The sequence below is a fragment of the Pseudorasbora parva genome, chromosome 3, assembly GCF_024679245.1.
Source record: "Pseudorasbora parva isolate DD20220531a chromosome 3, ASM2467924v1, whole genome shotgun sequence".
NCBI classification, from domain to species: domain Eukaryota; kingdom Metazoa; phylum Chordata; class Actinopteri; order Cypriniformes; family Gobionidae; genus Pseudorasbora; species Pseudorasbora parva.
This window is the reverse complement of record NC_090174.1, coordinates 29,948,598-29,955,619: the sequence shown is the minus strand read 5'-3', so window position 1 is coordinate 29,955,619 and position 7,022 is coordinate 29,948,598.

Below are 7,022 nucleotides of genomic sequence, written 5' to 3'. Positions count from 1 at the left end.
TTGCCTTTTTTTCGGCTACAGCAGAGTTCCCAAGGGAGCTGTTAAGAGGCACAAAAGACACCCTTTACGTTTATGCCCCCAAAGCTGGCGTTTTAGCTGAGTGGGGGCTCATGTTGCAAGGACGAATCTGGTTTGCTTTTTTTCTATAGTCTGTACTTGTCACGGTCTAGAAAGAGACTGAAAGATCCAAATGCGATAAACTCATTTATTGACACAACTGCACGAAGTACATAAAGTCCGAAGACCAGTGAGAACTCAAAACGGGCAGGCAGGGTACAGAACAGTCAGGCAGGTCCAGAAGACGGAGAAGGCGGTGAGCTGGTCAGGGTCTCGTGACGCAGGGGAAGCAGTGGGCAGAAGAACCGAAGGAATCCTGGAATCCGGAAAAGAGGCGATCTCCCGGGAGAAGCACAGCACACAACAGGGACCACAGAAGCCTGCAACGATCTGACAATGTGTGCAGTCAGTGACACGTATATAAAGGCAGCGGTGATGAGTGCAGCAGGTGATAGTGCTCAGGCAATAATCAGAAACCATGCCCCCAACACAACCAAACAACACAAAGTGAGTGATACGATGGATTGATGAACCGTGACAGTACCCCTCCCCCTAGGAGCGCCTCCTGGAGCTCCCAGGAGGACCTACCTGTCGATTGTAATCATCAATAAGGGAGTGATCCAGTATGTCCCTAGCAGGAACCCAACTCCTCTCCTCCGGATCGTAACCTTCCCAGTCTACCAAGTAGTAGTACTCCCTTCCGTCTCGAGTCCAGGATACGATTTACCGTATAGGTTGGTTCCCCATCTACAAGACGCGGTGGGGGAGGAACCGGGGCTGGCGGATTAATGTGGGAGAAAAACACGGGCTTTAATTTGGAAACATGAAACACGGGTTGTATCCTCCCGTACGCAGGAGGTAGTTTGAGGCGTATTGTCACCGGACTAAGAATTTTGGTGACAGGAAACGGGCCAATAAATTTGGGGGCATGTTTATTACTCACGGAGCGGAGAGGAATGTTTCTGGATGAAAGCCACACTTTTTGACCCACAACGTAGACGGGAGGCTTAGACCGGTGGCGATCGGCTTGGGCCTTGGTGCGCGCACGCACCTGGAGCAGAGTCTCACGGGCTCTACTCCATGTGTGGCGACACCTCTGGACGAACGCGTGGGCGGAGGGGACCACGACTTCGGACTCCAGACTGGGAAAAAGTGGTGGCTGGTACCCTAAGCTACACTCAAATGGCGAGAGGCCCGTACCCGACACTGGTAACGAATTATGGGCGTACTCAATCCAAGAGATTTGCTGGCTCCAGGACGAAGGATTCTTGGAGGCTAAACATCGCAACCCTCTCTCAAGATCTTGGTTGGCCCGCTCAGTCTGACCATTACTCTGGGGGTGAAACCCCGAAGACAGACTAACTGTCACCCCCAGTAATTTACAGAATTTGCGCCAAAATTTAGAAATAAATTGGGGCCCCCTGTCGGAAACCACGTCCATCGGAAGGCCATGTAAACGAAAGACGTGGTCAACGACAGCTACAGGCGATTAGAGGTCTTACCAATGGCGCAGACTGAACAAGCCAAAACAAATTCCCGGATGTCGCGAGCCATGCGAGGCCACCAGAATCGTTGCTTGACCAAAAATGTAGTTCTATTTACCCCTGGATGGCAAGCTACATTGGAACAATGACCCCATCGTATAACATTGGACCGAACTCCCTCTGGCACAAATAACCGACTCGGTGGCCCGCCGGGCGGAGGCGTTACCCCTTCTAGGGCCGACTTGACCCTGGACTCGACCTCTCATACAAGTGTGGAGACCATCAGTCTCTCAGGTAAAATACACTCGGGAGTAGACGGGCGTTCGGAGCGGTCAAAAACGCGCGACAAAGCATCGGGTTTGATGTTTTTGGAACCCGGGTGGTACGATAGAGAAAAATTGAAGCGTGCCCACCGAGCCTGCCTAGAGTTGAGTCTTTTAGCAGATCTGATGTACTCAAGATTCTTGTGATCGGTCCATACGATAAAAGGTACCCCTGACCCCTCTAACCAATGACGCCATTCTTCCAATGCAAGTTTAACTGCCAACAATTCTCTGTTACCAATGTCGTAATTGCGTTCGGCTGGGGATAAACGATGAGAAAAAAAACGCGCACGGGTGCATCTTGTCATCCGAGGAAGAGCGCTGGGAAAGAACTGCACCTACCCCCGTCTCTGGCCTCAACCTCCACCATGAACTGTCTAGATGGATCAGGGGTCACCAGAATGGGAGCCGAAACGAAGCGGCTCTTAAGTTTGGAAAATGCAGCCTCGGCTGCACCAGACCACCTGAAGACAGTTCTGGAGGAGGTTAACGTTGTCAGAGGCGCGGCTAGTTGGCTGAAGGTGCAAATAAAACTCAGATAGAAATTGGCGAATCCCAGAAACCTCTGTAGGGCCTTACGAGAATCTGGACTTGGCCAATCTATCACAGCCTTAACTTTGTCAGGATCCATGCGCATTCCCTCGGATGAGACGATATAACCCAGGAAAAGAACAGACTGTTCATGGAACGCGCATTTCTCCGCCTTGACAAAAAGCCCATTCTCTAGCAACCTCTGAAGCACTAGTCTGACGTGTCGGACATGCTCCTGGAGAGACGAAGAAAAAAATCAATATGTCATCCAGGTAGACATACAGAAACTGATAAACCATGTCTCCCAACACGTCATTGACTAGTGCCTGGAAGACTGCGGGGGAGTTGGAAAGCCCGAAGGGCATGACCAAATATTCAAAATGGCCCCTAGGGGTATTAAACGCGGTCTTCCACTCATCCCCCTCTCTTATGCGCACCAAATGATAAGCATTACGCAAGTCCAATTTCGTGAATACGGATGCTCCCTGTAACCTCTCGAAGGCTGAAGACATCAACGGCAAAGGATAAGTATTCTTTACCGTGATGTTGTTCAACCCCCGGTAATCAATACAAGGTCGCAGAGAACCATCCTTCTTTCTCGCGAAAAAGAACCCTGCCCCCGCTGGAGAAGAAGAGGGGCGGATGAACTCGGAAGCTAGAGAATCAGAAATGTATTTCTCCATGGCCTCCCTCTCAGGTAAAGAAAGAGAGTATAACTTGCCTTTGGGCGGAGACTTGCCTGGCAGTAAGTCTATAGCACAGTCATAGGGACGGTGGGGAGGGAGAGAAGCAGCCCGGGACTTACTGAACACCTCCTTCAGGTCGAGTTAGCGGGCACGTTAGATAAATCCATCGTCTCCTCCTGAAACACAGACCAAGACACAGACGAACGAGCAGAAACAAGACAAGAGGCATGGCACTGATTACTCCAACCAATGACTGAATTGTGTCCCCAGTCAACCCTGGGATTGTGCTTCAACAACCAGGGATGACCGAGGACAATGGGGATGAGGGGGGAGTCCGTGATGAAAAATGTAATAGTCTCAGTGTGATTGCCCGATATGACCAAAGTGAGGGTGTCAGTGGTGTGTGTGATGGTGGGGAGAGTCTGTCCGTTGAGGGTGTGCACAGCAATGGGGTTGGGGAGGGGGGTGAGGGGGATCTGAAGCTGTGAGGCAAGGTGGCGGTCCAAAAAACTACCCTCTGCCCCGGAGTCCACCAACGCCTGGCAGTGATTAGATCCGTTGGCCCACTGCAACCTACCCGGAAGGAGAGTCGCGGACGAGGATTTCCCCAACGCAGCTCCACCCGACAGTAACCCCCGTTCTACTGTCGGGCTCGCTCTTTTAACGGACACTGGTTGAGGAAATGCCCCGCCGCGCCACAATAAAGACACAAGCCTCCCGTCCTCCGCCGCTCTCTCTCCTCCCTGGAAAGCCAAGCTCTCCCCACCTGCATGGGTTCGTGATCGTTGGGTGGGCTGACCGTGTCATTGGCCAGAAACTCCCGGTACTCTGGTAATCTCCTTGTCTGAAAACGTTGGTCACGGTACTCTAGGCGTGAGTCCACTCGCACAGCCAACTCCATGAGTCCGTTAAGATTAGTGGGTAGTTCCAGCGTGAAAATCTCCTGTTGGACACGGTCAGCCAGCCCATGCAGGAAATGATCCCACTGCGCCTCCTCGTTCCATTTGCACTCTGCTATTAAATTCCGGAACTCGATGATGTAATCGGAGACGGGTCGATTGCCTTGGTGAAGCTCCCCTAGTCTTCACTACGGCATGTTCTAAGACCCGTCTCATCTCCTCCGAGAGTGCTTAGAACGAGGAGCAGCACGGATGTTGGTTCTCCCAAACTGCCGTTCCCCACAGCGCAGCACGGCCCGCCAGCAGATTCAGAACCAATGCCACTCTGGAATTCTCCGTGGCAAATGTCATGGGCTGTAATGAGAAAAACAGTGAGCATCTGGTTAAAAAGGATCTACACAGATTAGGCTCGCCTGCGTAGCGTTCCGGCGTGGGGATGCGGGGCTCGTGCTGGCCGCTGATGTTAACTGGGTTCTGGGGGACCGGCGGTGGGGCTGGCGCAGTGGGTTGTCTGAGTTGTTGTAACTGGGTGGAGAGCTCGGACACCTGTGCCACGAGAGCCTGTACCGCCTGGGTGGTCGCTGTCACCTGTTCATCCTGGCGATCCATCCTCTGGTTACTGTTAGCGAGATACTCCTGCAGTCCTGCAACTCTCGCTGGATCCATTTTGTGGTCAGATCGTTCTGTCACGGTCTAGAAAGAGACTGAAAGATCCAAATGCGATAAACTCATTTATTGACAGAACTGCACGAAGTACATTAAGTCCGAAGACCACTGATAACTCAGAACGGGCAGGCAGGGTACAGAACAGTCAGGTAGGTCCAGAAGACAGAGAAGGTGGTGAGCTGGTCAGGGGCTCGTGACGCAGGGGAAGCAGTGGGCAGAAGAACCGAAGGAATCCTGGAATCCGGATCAGAGGCGATCTCCCGGGAGAAGCACAGCACATAACAGGGACCACAGAAGCCTGCAACGATCTGACAATGTGTGCAGTCAGTGACACGTATATAAAGGCAGCGGTGATGAGTGCAGCAGGTGATAGTGCTCAGGCAATAATCAGAAACCATGCCCCCAACACAACCACACAACACAAAGTGAGTGAGACGATGGATTAATGAACCGTGACAGTGCTCACAAAGATATAACGATAAAGATAAACTTAAACATTCGCCGGAGTTGTCCTTTAACAACAACTTTACAAGTTAATTTGCTGCCATTATTAGGATTGTTCTGTCAAAAGACAGCAAATAAAATGGTCAAATAAAGCCACAAATAATAAAACAAAGTTACGATTGCACTGTGATTAATTTATTCGTTGCAATGCATTCTGGGAGCACTTCATCTACCTCATCTCACAGATAGAATTATGTCAACATAACTTGAATGGTTTAAGTAAGAACAACTTGATGCAATTAAGCTTACTTAATTCAGTGTTAAGTGCTTTCATTCTAGGTGAACTACTAAAAATATGTTCACTTTACTTGAAGAAAACATGGAAACCGATTGTCACGGTTCATCAATCCATCGTCTCATTCTCTGTGTTGTGTGGTTGTGTTAGGGGCGTGGTTTCTGATTATTTCTGATTAATGGAACTACTCAAGTATTCTTACAATTAAATTTTAAGTAAAATTAGTAAATTCTCTCTCTCTCTCTCTCTCTCTCTCTCATCATCATCATCATCATCATAACTTGTGACTCTTTTTCAGGATAAGGAATCAACTCTTTCAGCAAATTAATATGCAATACTTTACTAGACCTTTCCAATTTCATAAGTGGTGGGTCCCAGCTTCCATTGGATCTCAAATGGACCCTGCCATTTTGCCAATATGCTCTCTTGACTTGGTAATAGGGCTGAACGATATTCTGTTTTAACATCGACATGTTTTTGCCGGCAGGCTTTATAGTTTCCGGGTCGATGACGTCACCCGCCTATGACGTTCCGTCTCTCCATTGGACTGATTACATACGTGCTTTACGAAGCAATCACGCAGAGGCGTTCCCAGAGCGATGATGCAGCGTCTCATTCCTATTCCGGGAACTAAGGTTACAGACGTACCCGAGACGTTTTTCAAATTGAAATGTCCAGAGGGTGTTAAACTAGACCAAGATAATTATATTGTAAAAAGTGTTTTAAAAAGTGTGATGTTGTTTACACCATAGCCTACATCTTCTGAAATATCATAATCTTAGTTGTTTGGATGTTGTAGATTTAGTTAAAATGTCTAGTTGTTCTGAAGACCTTCTGGTGTTTTAGATATAATTAGTAAGGACTGCATGCAGTACATATTTGATATCTGTGTTGTTGTCCTGGACTGTCTGATTGGTCCAGTAGATTAATTAATATAAAGTTAATATAAAAAAATAATTAAAAAAACTATATTGTGCTCTAACACGGTATCTCCAAAAAAAATTCTCATCTGTCCCCAAAATCCCCTTCAAACCCCATTCTTTTATTCATTTATCTTATCTTGCAAGATGCTCCTTTCTGAATTATATTTTTATACATCATAATGGCATGCCCCACATTTTCTGGAACATTACAGGCATCACATTAGTCAGATTGGCATTTTCCCATTAAAAACAGGGATGCTTATAAACCCGTATGTCCCAGCCTTGACAAAATCACTTATTCTCTTCTGCATTTCCCTTTAAAAGCTTTGACATTAATCAATTTTTGAATAGTATAATAGTGTCTCCTTTTCAATGCTGTTTTAATTAATGATTTGGCCTCATGCACCTTTACCAAAGGGGAATTTTGATTTCTTCCTTATCCTTTAATTTAAGCACTTTCTGCTTACCCTCCATACCAATATGAGCTGGTATCCACAACAAAGCTAGTTTCTAAACTCGTTTGGATTCAGTTTGTATTTAATTTTATCATTGTATTTCTTTTATGTGTGATTATACACCGGCTGGTGTTATTATACACCTGTATGACTACAGGTGTGTGTGTGTGTGTGTGTGTGTGTGTGTGTGTGTGTGTGTGTGTGTGTGTGTGTGTGTGTGTGTGTGTGTGTGTGTGTGTGTGTGTGTGTGTGTGTGTGT